Below are 22,535 nucleotides of genomic sequence, written 5' to 3' on the forward strand. Positions count from 1 at the left end.
ACTAAACAATAAGAAACTTCATAAGAATTGATTTGGAGAGATGCTATTTAATATACATCCTCATTTGAAAATTAATTACCATGTCTTCACAGCAATACACTTTAAGACATTTAATAACATGCCCAAGACAGGAGGGCGTGGGAAGGAAAGGAGGGTGAGAAAAGGGAAAATGTGCAGGATAGTGCAAAAGTCAAATTAGTCATAGAAAAAGTACATAGTATGTGGTCTCATCCACATTTAACATTGAGTGCCACATTGGACATGTATACATTGTCATATACTTATTCATATACTAGAAAAATCCTATCCCATTTTCAGCTTGCACAGTCACAAATGATCCGTTGCTAACAGGTAGGAACAGACAAGGGTGTGTCGACGTTTCCACCCCAGATGAGTAGGCGACGCTATTGCCCTACTGCGGGGTCTTCCTCAGGACAGGCAGTGGTGGGGTGTTGGGGTAGTGTAGAAGGGCACCTACAAGAAGCACAGTGATTCACGTGGCTCCGTCTGATGAAGCTGTTGGGCCGGGGGCTCCTGATACCAAGAGAGCGTGAACCTATTCACGCTATTACTCCATTCGAGTTCTTTTCTAAATATGCTGCCTTTCAAAAAGCGATGAACGCTTCTATTACTACACAGGGTTTGGTTCTACGTGGGTCCCTCCATACAGGAAGGGTGAATTCCACACCTCTCCGTCGATGCCTCTGTCCTACTTCCAATCATGAGCTCTGTTTTTGTGCCATTAAGTTTAAGTCGCGAGTCACACATCCAAATATAGATTCCTGAAAGGCAGTTATGCAACTTTTTAAAAGTGTCCTTTTTCGAGGGAGAGTGAGACGACCATTTGGGTGTCGTCAGCATATGTGACAACTTTAATCCCAAAGGGGGTGACAACATTCTCCAGGGGGGCCATATAAATGTTAAATAGGGTAGGGCTCAATGAAGAGCCCTGAGGTACCCCACACTGGAGGGGGAAAGGCTTGGAGCACGCATTCCCTTCACACACCTGAAAGGTTCTGTCCTTCAGAAAGGATGTGAGCCATCGCAGTGCGGTGCTTCTTACCCCTAAATTGAGAAGGCGCTGAATCAGGATCTTATGATCTACAGTTTCAAATGCAGCGCTTAGATCCCGGAGGATCAGCAAAGCCGATCCTCCTGAATCCAAGATGCATCTTGCTTCCTCGACCACTGTTAGAAGGGCGGTCTCAGTCCCCTGGCCCAGGCGAAACCCGGTTTGAGAGGGGCGGAGCAGATTGTTGGTTTCTAAAAAGGCCGACAGTTGTTGGTTAACAGTTTTCTCTGTAATCTTACTCAGCCCTGGCAAGAGAGAGATTGGTCGGAGGTTAGCAAAGTCATGGGGGTCAAGTCCTGGTTTCTTCAGCAGTGCTTTTACTACTGCCTGTTTCCAGCTTGGTGGTACCACTCCTTGGTCAAGTGAGGCATTAATAAGATCTGTGGCCAGAGGCGAGATGGTAGGTCCCACATGCCGAAGAATGTTCATAGGAGCCGGATCATTAGGGGATCCACTTTTCATGGCTGTCAGAGCGGTTAGAAAGCCTTCTTTGGTTATCTGGTTGGTGGGGCCTGTGTTTGCGTCGGTAGGATCCGCAGGGGCATAACTATCTGACTTAGGCGGTAGGGATTGTAAGATGTTTTTAATTTTGTTCTCAAAGAAAGCTGCTAATTCGTTACATCTGATGTCTGAGGTGTCTTGCACCAACGGGGGGTTAGGTACTTTGAGTAGCTCTTTTACTATTTTGTATGTCTCTCGAGACGAGTTGGAGTCTGTTCTAATTTTCTCTTTGAAGAAAGAAGCTTTGGCTGTTTTCCGGGCTGATTTATAGGTCCTCATGGCTGCTTTATATTTCTCTTTATTGAGGGGGGCCCAGTCTTTTCTCCATCTATGCTCCAGGTTCTTTCAAATTTTTCTAAGGTCTCTAAGTTCTTGGGAATACCATGGAGATTTAAAGATTGTGCTTTTTTTCTTCAAATTTTTCTTGGGTGCAACCGAATCAAGGGTGTTAGTCAGCCACTTGGTGAAATTCGCATCAGCTTTCAGAGGGTCGGGATCAGCAAGGGGGGCAGTGTGTTCTAATTCCCGGGTCCAATTCTCAAAAGAGAGTTTGGACCATATTCTCTCCTGAGTGCGAAGTACCTGCGCCTGAGGGATGTCCAAATTGGTCTGCCATGAGAACGGGATGAGGAAGTGGTCCGACCAAGGTAGTGGGAGGGGGGGTGATATTTCTATTTTGGGGATGTTAGAAAAGATCGGTTCGAGAAGATGTCCTTTTGCGTGTGTAGCCTCAGAGTTTTTAAGGAGGAGGCCGAACGCATTCATCTCTGATTTAAGATCGCCTGCAATGTTATAGGAGAGATCGTCGAAATGAAGATTCAGGTCTTCTAATAAAATAAAATTGGATGTCGCGCCACAAGAGGTAATTGTAGTTTCTAGCAGTGAGCCTACAAATTGTCCTACGTTACAAAAAGGGGGGTTGAACCCATGCAGTCACGGGGACCTGGGCGCTATGTGATACATATAAAAGGGGGTCCCCGTAAAGAGGAAAGGTGTATTGTAGATTACATACACTGTGATTATTCAATAACCACTAAAGCAAAAATTAAGGCAATTAATAGATTGGCATATATTATTTAATAACCAATACTACGTGATTGTCAATTGCAGTACAAAGTCATATAAATTGCAAGCCCCAAGGGGGAAAGAGGGAAGGAAGGAGGGGTAGTGCTCAAGGAGGTGTAAGAGGGAAGTAACACAGTATCAAGAAGTGACAATACAAAGTTAACGACGGTAATCAAAACGATTATAATACAAAAATTATATTACAAAATTCCTGAATTTGGACTTTTGTATTATAATCGTTTTGATTACCGTCGTTAACTTTGTATTGTTACTTCTTGATACTGTGTTACTTCCCTCTTACACCTCCTTGAGCACTACCCCTCCTTCCTTCCCTCTTTCCCCCTTGGGGCTTGCAATTTATATGACTTTGTACTGCAATTGACAATCACGTAGTATTGGTTATTAAATAATATATGCCAATCTGTTAATTGCCTTAATTTTTGCTTTAGTGTTTATTGAATAATCACAGTGTATGTAATCTACAATACACCTTTCCTCTTTACGGGGTCCCCCTTTTATATGTATTACAAATTGTCCTAGGCTTCCGGGGGGGGGCGGTAAATAAGAATACCCAATAAGGATTGGTTTGGCGTAATTTGTATGTTAAAATAGACGCTTTCACAATCCAAAATTCCTCCCTCTTGTATCCTGCAGGTGAGTTTGTCCCTTTAAACTATGGCTAGCCCACCTCCCTTTCCCTGTGTTCTATTATGGAACTGTATTAGGAATCCCTGGGGTAACATACTGACAATGTCTGCCTCGGAGTTAGAGGTCAGCCATGTTTCCGTTAGGAATAGTATGTCCAAGTTGGTCTCTTGAATAAGCAGACGGATTTCTAATCAATGCTTGGGTATAGATCTGCAGTTAAGCTGGGCCAGGCTAACGTGCTTCGGTATCTGGCGATTATCTTTCAAAAGAGGGTCACCCTGGGGAGATGGTAGTGGTTCGAGAGGAGTGGTTTTAGTTCTGAGATGTAGGAGTTCATCTCGCGAGTATTTGATCCGAAGATCGGGAGAAATGGGCATAGTGTCTGGCCCTGTGACCGGCCTGGCCCAGACGGGCTTGCCTCTGGTGCGCCTCCGGCGCACCATCGGCACGCCCGCTGCGCCCGCCCGCTGCGCCCGCCCGCTGCGCCCGCCCGCTGCGCCCGCCCGCTGCGCGTTCGGGAAGGGGCATTCATTTTATAGGGACTGGGCCCAAATCGCCAAGCCACTAGAGCACTGTCCACGACCAGTTCCAAGATGGCGCCCGAAGTTCTGCGCCTCGAGGGGGGTGGATGTGGGTGACCGGGAGCCCGAAAATCGGCTTCTTCAAGTGCAATTAATTCTAGAGGAAGAAGCTGCTCACTGCGGTCATCGGGAGCGAATTTAGGGGTAATACACAAGTAATACACAGGTAAATTCGATTTTTAAAAGGAATTAAAAGCGCAAATCAATATTCTCTACAGTGCTACAATATTTTAAAACTAAACTCTATACTCCCGGCTTCCGCCTCAGGACTCCATGCATTCAATGTTTGAGGTGAAAAACGCTGGCTCTTTTATAGGGACTAGGACCAAATCGCCCAGCCACTAGAGTGCTGTCCACAACCAGTTCCAAGATGGCACCCGAAGTTCTGCGCCTCGAGGGGGGTGGATGTGGAAATGGCTGTTCTAGATTGCGTTTGACATTAATTAGGATTCAAAGTCCTTGATTTTTTGAAAAATGAATCTTGTGATGCCTTACAATCTCAAATATCTGCATGTGAAAACTCCATTTTACTGTTAAATAAGGTCTTTGTGAAAGATATATTCAACAAAAATCAATTTATCTTCTTTGTTTTCAAATCATCTGAGAGCCCAAAACTTAAACCATCTCTTATTTTCTGTAACTTCGTTTCTCCTTCCCCTTCTCCCTGTGTGTGGCGTGTTTCTATCTCACCGTTAATAATTTCTTCTTTAATTTTGCTTAACCCATTTATGACAATCAAATTTATTTCAAAGAAGTGTGATTTCTCACCAGAGATCTTTGCTTGCCCTTTTTGATTACAGGGTTCAGTATCATTGGGTAGCTGATTGTATGGGTGTCTACATTCAGTCCAATTGTGTGCTGCTAATCTATATTGAAATGTTGGAAAGCTAACCCACAGGCTTTTATCATGGCGATGAGCTTAGGTAAAAGGCAAGTAAAAGACACGTAAAATCTTTGATGCAGACTCTCAAATGCTCACCCCAGAAAGAATTACTTTAAGATCCTGGGAGTTCAAGATGTCTTTAAATATTAGTCCCCAATACGTGTGAAGCAATATCATTATATATACTTATCTCTTGTCTGATTATTAAAATTGTATTAACAAAACACGATAGTAGAAAAAGAAGAAAGGATGCACACATATCAGGGTCTGAATGCAGTGAAGATCTTTCATGTTTGCTTCATTATTTCCCAAAAAGACGAATTCTACCTGTAGCCACAGTGTCTCCTTAGGAGAGTCACAAAAGGAGGAAAAAGCCTCACAGGCAGGAAAGACCTACTAAGCAATCAGTATTGAAGATTATGAACACTGCAGGTGTAGATAAGAGGCATAAAACCCTGCCTGAATCAGCTTGGCTTTGGGAACAAGGGATCCAAATAGAATCAAGCTACCAGTACACTGAGCATGGAGTCCAGAAACACACAGACTTACCATGCATTTAGCCCAGAGCCCAGGGATGAGGTGTCTTCTTCCAAATGCATGCCACCTCGAGTAAATATCTGGCACAGATGTGACAGTAAATTCTATTCAAATTCCATCGCATATTCTCTCACAAAGGTGGTGGGTTGCTGTTTATTGTTAATACAGTTTTTATAAAATGTGCAAATTCATTAACTGATGAATAACAATACATCTATTGAAAATTCACACCATTCAGCAGAACTGAAAGGCTTTGGTTTTTGTGAATACAGTCAATTGCCACAAATCACACATAAAGAATATGTTTTATTGCCATGTGTGTGAATAGATTTAAATGAATAGGAGTTGAATTAATAATTTGCAGTAGTCTCTTAAAATTGTAAGTCCGGAATAATAAAAGGGACTTCCTAAATGCCAAGAATAGCTATAACTAAAAAAGATCTAAACAATGATCATCAATTTATAGGCACATGGCAACTTTGACTTTATATAGCCCTACCCCCGAGTTTTAAAAAGAAGCTACAACCCATCATTATTTTGTCAGTAAATCACTGGCTATCTTTGCTTAAATGGATATATGTTCATGTTTGATCTGTACAATATAACCTTAAGAGGACGGGTGCAAAGGTATTTACTTCAATTGGTCCATATTGTAGTCAAGGAACTTAACGATTCCTAGATTGCTGTAGAAGCCTGTCCAATGCGTATACTGGAAATGTCTCATTACATTGTGTTTTATCATTTTATGTAACATAGGGTCCGGTAATATTTCAGTGTAAGCCTCTGGACCAAGTTCAGACATTGAGCCTCTTGTCTGTTGGCTAGTGGCCCCTCTGGGATGATATTGCTGCATAAGCTCCATTCTAAGAATTGAGATTCCCTAATTAAAAGAAGTATTTCATCATGAGAAGGCAGTACTTTGGCCTGTGTAAGATGAGTGTCAGGAGTGTGCCAGAGAGTTGAGCACCTGTGAAAAGAAAATAATCATTGATTTGGCCTATCACCATAGTGATAAAGCACTTCAAGAAAATGCTGCCAGTCTGCTATTTATGGAGGTCTTTGAAGGTGGAGGATGCAGGGAAGTGCATCAAGAGCTCTTGGTCATGGAGCCCATCCTCACTACTAGAGAGTTTGTGCACAGATACAAAGGGGAGGCTGATCTGGATGTAGTAGTGGCAGCCAAGGAAGCTGAAACAAAGTAAGCAAGGGAAGAACAAAGGTTTGAGGAACAGAGCAGTGTCTCAATATAGCATCCTTTTCCTCTCTGAAAGCATCTGCTCTTCCTGCAGATGCCTCTGCATTTCAGCCAGCACTACCTAGCTACCACTGGAAGCACTGAAACTTGACGGATTGTAAGGTGGTGTCAGAAGAAGCATATTAAGGAAGAAGAGTGCAGATTGAGGAAGGACCAAAACTGAACACATAAAGACAACCTGTCTTCCCTGAATGACAATAGTAAATTATACTGTGCAGTAGGCAATATCTTGCTATGTCAGAAGCTGAGAGGACAAGAGAAACTGGGGGAGAGAGCTCAGTTCCTAGCGGGGGTCTGGGTAAATACGCTCAATGGAGGGAGCAGGTGCGCAGCAAACTACTTCACTTCATGACAAAAGAACAAAGAGATACCATATCTCAATTCACCAACTTTATGTATCTTGGTAAACTTGGGCACCATCCAGGCTTTCATCTCTCTCACAAAAAATAAAGTAGCTCCAGGGCAACATTGTACCTTGTTTTTGGAGTTGATTGACAAAAAAATCAGTTTGCCTGTCTAAACAGAATTGATGGATAGGTATGGGAAACAGCCCATAGATAAAGTTTCACCATTCAATTAATCTTTAGATAGCCTGTGCTAGTGAAAGCCCCCTATGCCCCTCAAAAAGTAATTGTGCTGTCAGGATTTTGAACCTAGGAAACCAATGCAATGCATTTTCACATAACATTATGTGTTTGAAGCTGTGTGAATACTCTACTGACTTGTGTTCATGCTGCAGGACCGCAGCCCGATATGTGTAGATCACCTGGGATGATGACCCATGGGCAGAACACCTACAAAAAGGTAAGTTGAGGATTTGGCTTCACTGGGTCACAGGGAGAACCGGGGTGTAGAAGGATCTAATAGTGAGATCCAGGCATTTACAACAAAACTAGGCACTCCAAAGGGTTATTGTGGTGTAAAGCAAAACGCAAGATGGGTTCGGTAGAAGCAAGCTGCAACACACATTGGGGATGTATAAAACAGTCCAATCTCTTCTTTGTTGGAATTCCTGAGAGCTTGAATTCATTCAATGCCCCAAGGAAGAGAAATATAATGTGTGAATGTGAGAGTAATGTATATCATAAAACAGAGATCTATTCGCTACCAGATTCCTGCCAAAATACTGCTGGCTTCAGAAAACAAGGTGTCTGGATGCCTCTGCCCCAGTGCTAAAAGTAGACTTTTGGTGGTGGAGGAAGAAAACAAATTATGGACGAAGGAGGTTGTTTCTATTTATTCTCAAAAAGGGGCATCAGATGTTTACTTTGGGAGTTGTTAAGGACCAGTTACAGCCGATTCAGATGCAACAGATTATCTAATGTTAGAATTAGCTGATTGCCCCACACTGACAATACATGCTGGAGAATTTAATGCTGTTTTAGATCAAATGAATGGAAAAATATGGGGAAGTCCAGGGTTGTAAGTAGAGGTGCTATAATTAGAGAAACAATACATCTTATAAAGGAGAACAACATGGTAACCAGACACTAAAATTCCAGGGCAGTGGAAATACAGGTAGACATATATGGTGTTTAAGGGACTTTTGAACCCCAGGCTAACCATAGCATTGGATGCTATAACTTCAAAGAGCCATCTACATCCTTTGTTTAAGAAAGAGAAACTGATAAGCTTCCAGAAACCAGATAAAGATCCATAGTGTTAAGGATCACATCTGGCCATAACACTGCTGAACATAGATTATATTTTTTATGAAGATCCAAGGTATTCAAATCTCTAAATGTTTCTGCCAATTAGTGAATTGAAACCAAATAGCTGTTATTCCTAGTAGAATGCTCATAAATATGTGTTTTGAGAGCCATGAGATGACACAGATGAAACTAAAGATCTCTTGGTGATTTAGATTTTGGATAATGAAAAAACACTTGAACTGGTGAATTGGGTTTCTTGGACAAGGTATAAAAACAATTACATTTTTGGCCCAATTTACATAGGTTCTTGGGAATCTCTACTAAGGGTCTGTTGGACTTGGCCCTTTCTGCAGGGTAAACCTGAAAACCTGTGTTTTCACTACTCCTATTTTTTTGCTGAATTCATTTTTGTTGGACTTAGGACTTTGTGCACTTTACCACTGCTAGCTAGTTCTAAAGAGCGTGTGCTCTCTCCTTAAAACATGGTAGAATTGGCCTAAACCCAATTGGCATATTTAATGTACTCACAAGTCCCTCGTAAAGTGGCACTACATGTGCCCTGGGTCTGTAAATTAAATACTTATAGTAGGCCTTCAGCACTGATTGTGCCACCCACTTAAGTAGCCTTTACACCATGTCTCAAGTATGCCATTGCAGAACCCGTGCATGCACTTTAAACTGCCATGTCAACCTCACAAAGTAAACTTATTGCCTTGTCCAAACCTTCCTTTTGAATACATAAAAGCCACCCCTAAGGTAGGCCTTGGACAGTCTGGGGAGTAGGGTACAATGTATCTAAAAAGTAGCACATGAACCTTTATGTTTTACGTGTCCTGGTAGTGAAAACACTTACTTAGTTTTTTTCACTACTGTAAGGCCTATCTCTTCCATATGATAACATCAGAGTTGCCGTATTACATTTTTATAAGTGTAATTTCCCAATGGGAAGGAATACCCAGTTTATGTTTTGTGTCTCTGGAACAACAATTTTCAATCCTAACTTAAGGCAAGCTGTATTTTAAAATGCTATTCTGAAAATGCAACTTCCAGTAAGTTGGCATTTTCATTCTGTAGCCATTTGGTGCTTGTACCCTGTCTCTGGGTCACCTGGCTGGGTGTGGGTGACAGTTGAGCTCTGTGTATTACTCCTAGACAGCCACACATGATGGGAGCTTAGGTAAGTTAGGATGGGCCATCACTTGCAGGATTGCAGGGAGGAACTGGGCACAGCCCCACTTACACTTCATTGGGCTGTGTCCTGCCTCCACACAAAGGGCTATATACCCCCAGTAGTTAGTCTGGAGTTAGGGAAAGGAAGGTAGGGTATCTGTGCACATAAAAATCATGCCTCTAGAAGCTTCTCCCCACTTCAAAGACAAAACTGTGTATACAAGAAGGACCTCAGACACGAAGGCCCCCATTAGGATGGCGGGCACAAGGCGACCAGGGTGGAAAAGCGGCGGACGGTCTTTCCGTCTGCCGCGGACCCCCCAGCCATACTAATATGGCAGAGGGTCATTCTGGGACGGATGGCCAGCGGTTTGCCCCCGCCAGGCCAGCGGTGGCTACTGCCGGCCTGGCGGGGGCGAACCGCCCGCCATCTTTATGGGCCCCCAAGTGTTCAGCACACTTCTTGACATGTGAATAATCTGCCAGGAAGAAATACTGCTGTCTGCAACAAGGACTGCCACTCTGCTGGACTGCTGCTCCAAAGAAACTGCTGCCCTGCTGTGCCGACCTCCTTCCTGCTGCCCATTATGCCTGGGGGAGAAGAACTGGAAGTGCAAATTCATTTTGAACCCAAAACCCCACAGTGACTCAAAGTGCTAATCTGCTGGCCTCCTGATCTGAGCCTCAGGGACATAAAAGGCTTCCCAACAGCTCCTAGACCCGCCTTCAGCAGGTTCCTCGCCTCCAAGTGGTGCCTCCCAGGTTCTGGACCCTTGGAACAGCTCACAGCCTCTTTAAATCAAGCTTTTGGGCTCTTTGCGACTGAGAATGTGCCCGCTTGCACCGGGACTACACCACTTACACCAAAATCCAGCTCGATCCTCTTCCAGTCCATCTCTTCACACAGCAGCATTGGCAGTCTGCGGAGACTTCCAACGTGGATCTCTAACCTTTCTGTATGTAATACCCGGCCTGCTCTTCGCACCACGCCGACTGGCGCCTGCAACACTCTACTTGCTCCTCCCGACCCTGGGACTGCATCCGACCCACACTCCATCACGGTCCGCCTTAACGTTTGACTTTCAACCGGTCCAGCGCTACCAAATAGCCTTGGTTGGCACTTTATGCTTTTAACACTATTTTTCAGTTTATGTTTTTTTAAATCATAACTTCAGTCTACTGATTGTATGTTTGCCATTTTGGTGTTGTTTTATTTATTACATTTATTTCTAATCTTCTAACCTGGAGTGGGATCTTTTTGTGTGGTGTTTTACCCTGGCTAGGATTGTGGTTGCTGCTTGACCTGGTCTCACACCCCAGTCAAACAGTAACCCAATTTCTAACATTGCTGATCAGCAGTGAGGCTAGGACTTGTGTTTGTGCTGTGCCAATCAGTGATTTAGTATACACTAACCATCCATATCTAAGACCAATTCGAGTTTTGTTTTGAATTCCATCTGATTGGCCTTGTAGTTTTAAATGTAATCCTACTCTACCTGACTGATTTTATCTGCAGCCTCAACCTCAAAGTTGGAGTTTTAGCTTGGCAAACTAGAGGGCTGCACTGTGGCTGTGCTCAAGGAATTTTTCCAGGAGAGGGGGTTGCCCGCCAAGAGGACTACCAAGAAGGTGGAGCTTTCAAAGTCCTTTAGGGCATGGGCAGAGGTCCACCTATTGCCAGTTACAACAGAGGAAGAGGAGTGAGACAATGAAGAGGAGGAATCAGAGAAGGACCAGCAGGAGGGTCTTGGAATGCAGCCTGCTGAGGAGGGGCATTGGAAATCTCTCCCGAATGCAGTAAGTAGTATGTCCTCTTGCAAACTGTCCCTAGAGGAACATGCCGTAAATGAAGCAGAGAGATAATATAGGCTGGAGACGTGCAAACTAAGGATGGATGAGAAAAGACTGATAGGTCATTGGAAGAAAATAAACTGGCCTTGGAGGAAAAGAGACTGGCCTTTGAAAAAAGAAAGCCTTATTGGCTCATGAGAGGAGCTTTAAGGAGCTGGAAAAGTAGTGCTAATAAATAAATATGTATCCACTAACAGCCTATCCATTTACATTATAAACAGTTTTAACTTCCACAAAAAGTGAAGCAATGTGGCAAATGTAGCTTGAAACCTGTTTGGTCAATGTTATGCATGGTTGTAAAAACAAGCAGCATAAATATGGCAAATACATATGACCAGTTTCTTGTGCTTGTGCAAAGTTTCTGTAATACAGAAGTACTGTTTGGTACAGTATATTACTGCAGCATCAAACAATAATTGGTGTTGCCATTATTAATATTTGTTTTCTTTCAGGATTCCCTACAACTCTGCTTAGAAAATTAATATCATAATTACTTTGATTCTCTGTTCCTGGTGAAAATCGATCACATGGCACACAATGGAAAGAAAATATTTAAAATAGGTGACTTTTGCATTGAAACCCCAAAAAATGACATTGAATTAAGCAGATCATCTATAAAAACAGTCATTAAACTAACCTATTTTGGTGGTCAATGGAAAAAATGGTAGTCCATAAATATGAGGAAACCATAAAACTAGTAGCCTGTCATATTGGATATTTACATCCAAAGCACAGGGGTCCTGATTCCCAAAGGTAAATTTATACCGGTGTGTAAGTTGATGATTTTTTGCAATTCACAAAGGAATTTTACAAGTAGTATCTTTAGGACTGTCTAGTCCTTCACTTGTGGAGGAAACTCTGCACATAAAGAGATAGGCAGTCGTAAATATATTACTTATAAAATTGTTTTGTGAATTGTAAAAAAATCATAAACTAACACAAAAGTGTAAGTTTACCTTTGTGAATCAGGCCCTGGGCCTGTAGATGACTTGTTCACCTAGGAATAATTAAGCATTGATCAACAAGGAATGCCCTTTTGTAAATAATTTCGCTTTCAAAGTAAGCCGTTTTATAAATAATTCGAGTAAGAGCTCATGTAAACTTGAAATATTCCAAGGAAATATATTTAGGGGTGCCTAAGATATCTTCCTGCCTTTGTAACTCTGCTGATATTTTCCTGTAGAATTTCTACATGTTTTCACTGTTACAAGGGGGTTAAAATCAAGTTGGAAAGACAGTACATAGGAGAAAAAACAATAAGAGGGAGAAAACAAGTTGGAGAAAGAGGTGGCTTACAATACAATAAAATCTTAAGTAAGCTCTAACCTACAGTAACTGCAACACAAATTACAAATTGCAAAGGGTTTGTACAGTACTGCTCCCTTTGCAATTTGTAATTTGTGTTGCAGTTACTGTGAGTTAGAGCTTACTTAAGATTTTATTGTATTGTAAGCCACCTCTTTCTCCAACTTGTTTGCCTGTTATTATTTTCTCCCTCTTATTGTTTTTTCTCCTATGTACTGTCTTTCCTTGACTTGGTACAGGCTTGTGTCCAGTTATTAATGTGTGGCTTGTTCCACTTCATAACATTTTATATTTCTACCAAATTCTTTAAATAAATACTTCTTGGACCTGCTGGACACTGGAGGCAAAATACACACAGTCCTTATTCTAAGCCTGTGCTTATCATTTTCTCAAGTAACTTTAAGCCTAGGACCTTTGTTAGCCTTAAAATTCATGTTAGAATCTAGCATGTTTATAATATCATTGACAAGTTTATGGCTTCAGTAATATGTCCCCCTTTCGTGTGTAGGGATGAAATGATTACAGAAATAGATGCCTACCTCTTAGCACACCAGGAACGTTTGAAAGGTACTTTTTTATCTTGTCTGGTAGAGTTGCCGAATGTCCATGTATTTAAATATACTAAAATAGACACAATCATTTTAATGTTTTGGAGAAATTCCCTCTGGCATAAACTATGATGTGCACTGCAGTAATTTGTGTTGAGAGACTCTGATTACCACACAAATAGGAGTCAGAGCAACAGCTCTGTCCTTTAATTAGGTACAGAAAATGTAATTAAGCATTTTTAAGGAGAGTAGTGTTTAGTTTTAATTTTCACTGATGCAGAGTTTGCATCATTAATTTATGTTTTTCAGAAATCGCTGACCATTAACATGAAGCCCTGATGAAAGCGTTGGCACTTTTTTCAACACGGAGGAATTTGAGTAAACTTGTTGTGACGTGAGGGATTTGCATTGAATCGTATGCCCCATGCACACACTGTAAACATTTTCCCTTGTTTGGCACATGTTTGGCCCCAAAAACAAGATAGCGATGAGCATTCTAGTTTCTTTTTTTTTTTTAATATATTTTTATTTTCCATTTTTCACACATTGTACATCATAGCGCAAATTCATATAATGCATCAGATCATAACAGTTATATATATACAATACATATTCCTTCCAATAAAATTTCATTACAGTGTATTATAAGCATTCTAGGCTAAAACAAAACAAAAAAAACATTTTAAATAAAGTAGAAAGCGTGAGGAAGAGTATAATACTAGTCTAATCATGTAGTAATTTATATCATTATCCACGAAGCGCAGCGTGAATCCAATCCCTCCTTCCATCTACTAATGGGCTCCCATATTCTCAGACCAAGCTGCCTCCCTCTCCTGCCTTTCCGTGCGTAGATGGGTTTTTCCAAATTATATGCTGCCAAAAGATTTGCCAACCATATTTGCAGTGCCGGGGGATTTCTATCCAACCAAGCCCTAGCTATGCTTAATCTATAAACTGCCATGGCGATAAACGTAAATTCCCTCTGCGGTGTATCAACCTCTGCGCCAATCCCTAGCAGTATCCAGGTAGGAGTGAGCGTTGTTTGTATGCCTAATGATCCACCTAGAAAAGTTTCTATATCTTTAATTAAGGTTTGTAGTTGGGGGCAGGTAGCGAAGATATGTACCATATCTGCTTCTAGAGAATTACAGCGAGGACAGGAGATACCTGTGGTTCCACCCCACTTTGCTATCCTAGCTGGGGTAAAGTACAATGAGGATAAGGTTTTATAGTGTTGTGACTGTAAGGGAGCTGAGCAAAGAATTGTATGACCCAGGTCCAATGACTCCTGAAACCAACATGGTTCACCGCCCAATTTCTCAGCCCATTTATTGCTGTATTTATCCCTATCATCAAGTTTCCCTATTGCTAGGCTTGCATAAAAGCTTCGGATCTTGCAGTCCCCACATATCCTTATTTTCTCCAAAATTTAATTCCTGCCAAACCCTGCCGGTCCTCCTTGCTTATTACTTAAAAAACTCCTAACCTGCAAGTATTTAAGAAAACCCCGTCTGTCAATGCCATATTTATTTATTAACTCTGTAAACTGCACCACCCCCTCGGAATCTGTCATATCACCAATCTGTGCTATCCCCCTATAAGCCCACCCCGCCATTGCTAAATCTGCAAAGACTACCGCTGGAAAGGATCTATTTTTATACATCTTGGTGTATCTGTTATATGTCCCCAAACCAAACTTCTTTAAAAAAGCATTCCAGATCTTGATAGCTGCGCTGACCGTCTTGAACCTCGTCCTCTTATAGTATCCAAAATCCCCTCTCTTTGGAAACAGGCCATGCTGATTCCTATCTTGAAAAAGGCTGATGCTGACCCAACTCTTTTTAGTAATCTTCGGCCTATCTCACTCCTCCCTAAGCCTGCAAAAATCTAGGAGAAAGTGGTGCAGGAGCAATTCGCGGAACATCTGGAATCGAACCAACTTCTTCATGATTCTCAGTCGGGCTTTAAGCCCGGTTTTAGCACTGAATCTGCACTGCTGGAGGTGTCAGAGGCTATTCGAGAGTGCATGGATGCGGGCGAGGAGGCCATGTTGGTCCTCCTCGACCTATCCGCGGCCTTCGATACTGTCTCACACGACATTCTGCTGGATCGCCTTCGAGACATCGGCATTGGTGGGACGCCTTTGGCATGGGTGAGATCCTTTTTAAGAGAAGGAACCCAGCAGGTCTTCCTTAGGCCCTATGCCTCTGCAGAGAAACCTTTGCTATGTGGCGTTCCGCAGGGTTCGGCACTAAGCCCTCTTTTTTTTACCTTTCTCCCTTGGCGGAAGTGGTTGAATCCTGGGGGGTTAGAGTGATCTTTTATGCTGACGATACTCAGCTTGTGTTTTCATTTAGAGATCACTCTGAAGGCAATTTGTCCAATTTTCGACAATGCCTGGTTAACATCTCCTCCTGGATGACTCCCAACAACCTGAAACTTAATGCGGATAAGACGGAGTCTTGTTTTTTAACCTAAAATCTCCTCCCCCAGCTAAATCTTGGCGGCCTGTAGAATTAAACCCTGCCCCAATTTCTGTCTTATCCGCATGGAATTTGGGTTTTCAATAAGATAATGTCTTGTCCTGCAAGACACAAATCAATAAAGTTTTAGCTGCTTGTTTTGGTAAACTACGCATGATTAAAAAAATTTTCCCTTTCCTTCCGCTTGACTCACGGAGAACTGTGGTTCACGCGTTAATCACGTCCCACTTGGATTATGCGAACAGTCTGTATGTGGGAGCCCCGGCCTACCTGATCAAACGGCTGCAGACTGTTCAGAATGTCGCGGCCAGGCTGATCTGTAACATCCCGTATCGCCACTCCATTACCCCATATTTGGCTAAACTACACTGGCTGCCGGTGTCCTACCGTATACAATTCAAAGCTCTGGTTATTGCGTTTAGGGGACTCAACGGCTTCGGCCCTGCTTATCTGAGACACAGGCTGAAACCGGTTCAATCGGTTCGCACTCTCAGATCAAATCATCTTCGCCTCCTACACACTCCCTGTTTCCGTCTTTCTAGAACGGGAGGTCGTGCTTTTGCGATGGTCACTGCAAAACTTTGGAATCATCCCCTTTTGGACCTCAGGTTCACTACATCAGTCACTATTCCGAAGCAGACTCAAAACCTGGTTATTTTCTAATCTCTAGACCCCGCTGTACCCCTTCTGGTTGACTGCACTCCGTAGCGCCGGGATACCCCCGTTGGGGGTAGCCGCGCTCTTTACAAATTTCTCAATAAATAAATAAATAAATAAAAATCAGTGCAATTTAAAAAACACTTTTCCGCCTCTGCCCCTAGAACCGCTGTATAGACTTCGGTGGAAATGCTAGTGACTCTTTGATCGAGACCACCGCCTCCAATCAACCCCTGCATATATTGTATGGCTGCTGCCCAGTAATAATTTCTAAAGTCAGGGGCACCCCACCCGCCCCTCTCTCTTGGGAGGGAGATGAATCTATAGGCCCTCCGCGTCTTGCCATGAGCCCAGATGAATCTATTCAAGATTACCTCCAATGCATTAATCCATCTGGCTTCAAAGTATAAAGGAATGGACCTAAAAAAATAAAGGAATTTAGGCAGGATCAGCATCTTTATAACATTAGTGCAGCCCATGAGGGATAAATGCAAATTGTTCATCCTTTCCAGATCTGTGTTTACCCTAGTCATTAGGGGAGCCATGTTATTCTCCACCACAGTATCCAGATCTGCTGAAATTGCCACTCCCAAATATACTGCCGAACCAACGACCCTTAAATCATTGCAACTTGAATACCTATTTTTCACTATCTGGGTCTTGGTACTGTTCAGGTTATAGCCAGAGGCCTGCCCAACCAACTCAGCCTCAGCTTCCACCTCCCTAATAGCCAACGATGGATTGGGTGTCAAAATGGCCATATCGTCCGCGTAAGCCAGGGTTTTTACCACGCAGCTGTTTACCCTCATTGGTGGGAACCGGGGATTACCTTCTAGCCTTTGTAGGAGCGGATCCAAATAAAGCGCAAACTGAAGGGGGGATGAGGGGCAACCTTGCCTAGTCCCCCTACAGATCTTAACCGCTGCTGAGTACCCCCTATTAACTCTGATCTTAGCTGTCGGTTCTTTATATAAGGTCTGTATAGACTTTATGTAACCTTCTCCTATGCCGCTCCACCTCATAGCTAGCCACAGGTAGCCCCAGGAGACCCTATCGAACGCCTTTTCCGCGTCTAGGAACAGCACTGCCATAGTGTCTCCCAGGGTACCTGCCGCATCAAACATTGTGACAACCTGCCTAACATGCTGCATAGTACCTTTGCCGGGGATAAACCCGTGTTGTGAGGGGCTTACCAAACACTCAATGATCCCAGCTAGCCTCTTTGCTAATATTTTCGAATATATTTTTGCATCAGCGTTCATTAGTGTGATTGGCCTATATGAGCCTGGTGCAGTCGGGGATTTCCCCTTTTTTAATATCACAATAATATCCGCCCCCCCCCCCATGAATCAGGAATCGATTCCCCCTTTTGTGCCTGCAGCATAATGTTAAACATATCCACAATCATCACCCCTTGAAATTCTTTGAAAAATTCCACTGGGATCTGATTCGGGCCCGCTGCCTTACCCGAGGGGAGACTGCTCAAAGCTGAAATGAGTTCCTCTAGGTGGAATGGAGAGTCTAGCAACTCCTCTTCTACCTTGAGCATGGATGGGGAAGAGTATCCCTAAGATACCTCTCTATTTCCGCCAACCCCCCTACATCATCAGAAGCATATAGGTCCGTATAGAATTGTCTAAAGACTTCTCTCACCAAGTCAGCTTCAAAGACAGAGTTACCCTGAACATCCATGATCTCCTTGATGTCAGATGAAGCTAATCTCTGCCTAGTCCGTATAGGTAGAATGTGGCCCACTCTCTCGCTTAGCTCGAATGCATTTTCCTTTTTAATAAGATAATTCTCTGCTGCTTTCTTAGCAATACATTCTGAGGCTTCTGCTCTGAGCGCTACAATTTTAAGCAAATGTTGCTCAAGCAGGAGATGCTGCTGTATAGCTGACGATAGTTCTTCTTCCACTTTAAGAAGATTTTTACATAGTTCCTATGCCCTGGCTTTCTCCTTTTTCTGCTTAAACAATACGACGCTCAATGTCTCACCCCTGACCCCAGCCTTAAAAGCATCCCATACCACCCCTGGGAGTGCTGTCCCTCTATTAATATCCCAAAAATTCTTATTCCATACTTCCATATATTTCCGATATGCTTCGTTCTTCAATAATGCTCGTTCGAAAGTCCAGTGCATATCCCTTCTTTGGGCCTGTCCTATTTTAATTGTTAATATCAGTGGGCTATGATCTGAAATAACCCGGGGCTGCCTTTCAATTTGTGAGCTAGGAATCAGAGAATTGGTAATTACAAAATAGTTCAGCCTAACCATAACTTTGTGAAGAGCTGAAAAAAATGTGCTGCCATCTATATGCGGGTGTATCTTGACCCAAGGATCATCCAGAGCGTTGTGCAATACCATATCTGAGAGTGCCCTGTATGTTTTCTTTTTCCTCCCTGAGTACTGCCCCCCTGGCTGTGCAAATGAGCTACTGAGGTCATGTATATTAAAATCGCCACAGCAAACAATAGGCTCTGGCCAGTGAGCCAGCTCTGTATCCCGATATTGAAAAACATCAGGGTCATCCTCCGTGGAGCCGTAAATTGTAACCAGCATTAGCTTCCCTCCTTTGAAATCTATTTCCAGTAGCACCCACCTGCCCCATTGATCCTCTTTCTTCCTCCTCACAACATCCCTACTTCTCCCCAGTACTGCTACGCCTCTGTTTCTTGACCCCTGCTTGGTATTCGCCAATACTGCAAACCCCAGTTGCTCCAAAAGGTACCCCTTTGCGCCCTCTATGTGAGTTTCCTGTAGACAAACCAGGTCTAAGTGGAGTGTTTTAAGTAGTGCAGCCACTCTAAATCTTTTATTCAATTTGTTGAGCCCACAAACATTAATCAAAGCAATCCTACAAGCCATTAAAATACATGAAATGCCTTGCCAATGAGAAAGACCGTTTCGTTAAGCATATATTGATACTGATGCCAAAAAGAAAAAAGAAAAAAAAAACATACTATACTGTATGTACTGTATAAACTGTGCACTAATCAGTACAGTAGTGTGCTGAACCAAGCAACATATGCCATTGATTTGTTTACCTTTCACCCCCCCTTACCCCCCTTAACCCCCCCTACCCTTCCCGCCCCCACTACTCCCCCTCCCCTTTACGGGCAAATAGGTCACAAATTACCTATATGTGGCCGCTTTTGGATTGCAGCTATCGCATCCCTCTCCCTCCTACCAACATGCCCTGTGCTACCCCTGACGTGCATTGTGCCCTAATCCCCCCCAAAGCCTTATTCATACATTCTCGAACACCCATTATTCATACATTCTACAAAACGTCAGGGGCAGACTTATCTGCAAACATGGTTATACCGCTTAACCACCCTTCTGACTTTTAAGCTCCTCCAGAAATTGCTGAGCTTTGATTTCAGAAAAGAACATCCTTACTTTCCCCTTTGTGATTACATTCAGTCTGGCAGGGAAAAGGAGATACGCCTCTGAGCCCAGAGACTGAAATGGTGTGATCAGCTGTCTGAGCTTCCACCTTCTCTCCACCGTGACACAGCAGAAATTAGGCCTGGCAAAGAAGGTGGTGCCCTCAATGACCGCCTGCTGTCAGGTCTTGCCTTATCCATGATTTCCTGTCTAAGCAGATAGTTTCCTATATTCACCAAAATTGCCCTGGGCATGGCCCCCTGACCACCCCCCCTGCACCCCGCTCTTACTTCAGCGTGAATGGGAACCTATGTGCTCTTTGTACCTCCTTCTCCCACTGCCACTCAGTATCAGGAAATGCCCCCTTCAGTAGATTCACCACAAATTGCCTGATGTCCTGTCCTTCTGTCCCCTCAGCCACACCCAAGAGTCTAACATTATTCCGCCTCTGGCGGTTTTCGAAATCTTCCAGTTTCCACTGCAAGTCCTCTGCCAGTTTCTCCTGTGCTGATTTAAAAGTCTGCCAACTTCCAACATCGTCCTCCAGTTTTCCTGTTCTCTCCTCAACCTGCGTAACTCTGTCAGCTATTTAATCGTAGAGCTTATTCACTTTCCTCCATGTATTATGGATTTTCTTTGAAGCCTGTCTTGCTCTGCGACTTTCCGACCTTGCCTCCCCTTGCATCTGCTTGAGGGTATTAAATAGTAGGTCAAAATGAGCGTGGTGAGGTAAAGAATCAGGGGAGGCTTCCCCAGTAGTTACCAGTGTTGTTATCGTCTTGGTAGATCTGCAAGGTTGCAGAATAGTCCCACATTCGTTTTTTTCAGCACCTGCGGGGGACCAAGAGCCATGCCTCCTTGGTTTTGGAAATCGTCTCTTCTGCGTGCTCTCTTTACCCGAGGTGCTGGACCCTGAGTCTGACCCATCCTCCGAACTCACTTCGCTGGTTTGCATAGATTCTGAGTCCTCATTTAGGGAGAAAAAGCACTCCCCCTCTATCGAGCCTCCATCGCCCTTTTCCAGCGCCTCACGGGTCGTGCTATTTGAAATATCACCTTTGTTTGCCAGGCTGATGCTGCTACTTCAAGTGCTCCCTGTTTGCCGCTGGGATTTCAACTCAGCCTCCACCAGCATTAAAGCCCCCAACATGTCTGCGTTCTCCGCCTCACTGAAGCGCGCTCCCCCCTCATTTTCCGCACATTCCAGTACCCCTGAAGCGGGATTTATCTCACCAAAGTTCAGTCCTGTCGCGGGAGCCTCCATCAGCGAGACCGCGTTGTTGCTGGAGCCGGATAGTTGCCTAGCAACCTTGCTCTCCACGTTCAGAGCGTCCACAGCATCCTCGAGGACGTTCTTTCTGCCATCCAGCTTTCCATTTGATTGCCCTGCAGTCTTCGGACTGTAGACTTCAGTTAAGGTGGGTTGGCTCATGCCAGGTTCTTTGCTTTTTGATTTACTGCCCGCTTTCTCCTGCTTCTCAGCAGACGTGATCCGATCCTCCGCCGGGCTGTCATGCTCACCAAGGACGCTTTCCCTTCCCCGCGGCTCCACTTTCTTCTTTACAATGGGGATTGTGGATTTCCGAATTGCTCCGAGGGATGGCTGCGGCATGGCCATAGTTACTGCATCCTTCTTGGTTGTGTTTTCCATGCTGGATTTTACTGTACATAGATCCGACTGATCCTTCCCCTTCTCATGTCTCGCAGGCCGCGGGGGCATCTTGACCGCTTGTTTTTTTTCCCCAATCGCGATCAACAGACTGGCAAACTTTCCCCTTATCCAGACCAAGCCCAGCCTAAGCGGGGTAGTTGCTTCCTTGCGAAGTTATATTCCTTTAGACCCGCATACACCCAGTGTTCAAAGTCCATCGGGGGCGCACACATCCTACTCAGTTCTCCAGTACAGAGCTGGGAGGGAGAGGGGATGTATGCAACTGCTCACCACAGCCCAGCAGCGGCCATCTTGCCTTATAGTATTCTAGTTTCTGATGGTATGATGCAAAAGTCCAATGTTGTTGTATATAAATATGTTTGTAAATAAGTATTTCATGCACTGTCTATTGTGAATCGTCATAGGTATTTTTCATGTTTTATATGTTAATTTTAAAAATGTGTGTCTCTTTACTTATCATGCAACCAAAATATTTTCAGTAAAATACAAACAATTGCAAAGAAAGGAATGCTTCAATAAAAAATCCATTCAAACAGATAAGATAGTTGTCTGTTTGTTGCTCAAAAATAATAAGACCATACCTTCAAACGGAGCCAGATTCCTCTTTTTGTATTCAACTTCCCAAAAGTGGCATTTTCTGACCTGCAATTAAAAAACTAACTTCACTAAAAGATGTGTTTTTAAATTGTTCAGACACACCACACTCCAATTTTCTCTCTGCTCCCAATTAGGAGATATACTTGTAACGTGTTACAAGGCAGCTCCAATGTTAAACTATAGGAGAAATAGGCCTTGCTGTTATGAAAATTGAATTTAGCAGTTTTTCACTACCAGGTCATGTAAAACTCAAAAGTTCATCTCCTGCCTTTTAATTACACTGCACCTTGTTCAGAGGGCCACCTAAAGCCTACCTTAGGGGTGCCTCGTATGTAAAAGAAGGAAAGATTTGGGCCTGGAAAGTAGGTGAACATGTCAGTTCGAAAAGGCAGTTTAAAACTGCACACAAAGGCTCTGAAGTTGCAGACCTGAGGTATGTTTGAAGGGCTACTCATGATGGTGGCACAGCCAGTGCTGCAGGCCACTATTAACACTTGATTTACAGGCCCTGAGTATACAAGGGACTTATTAGTGAATCAAATATGCCAATCATGGAGAAACCAGGTGCCAATAGATTTTAGTCACAGAGCACATGCACTTTCTTAATATTATTAACAACTTTTAGTACGACAGCTACTACGAAGGGTTTGCCGGTGCAAGGCGGTCAC

The 22,535-nt window shown here is 43.4% G+C and overlaps 1 protein-coding gene across 3 annotated transcripts in view; it reads left to right on the top strand.

Annotated features, from left to right (window-relative positions):
* Positions 1–22,535, top strand: part of LOC147697113 (gamma-aminobutyric acid receptor subunit gamma-3) — a 1,420,783-nt gene that overhangs the window by 985,430 nt on the left and 412,818 nt on the right. The gene's annotated exons all lie outside the window — the stretch shown is intronic.

Source organism: Lissotriton vulgaris, chromosome 8 (assembly GCF_964263255.1).
Source record: "Lissotriton vulgaris chromosome 8, aLisVul1.2, whole genome shotgun sequence".
Classification (NCBI taxonomy): domain Eukaryota; kingdom Metazoa; phylum Chordata; class Amphibia; order Caudata; family Salamandridae; genus Lissotriton; species Lissotriton vulgaris.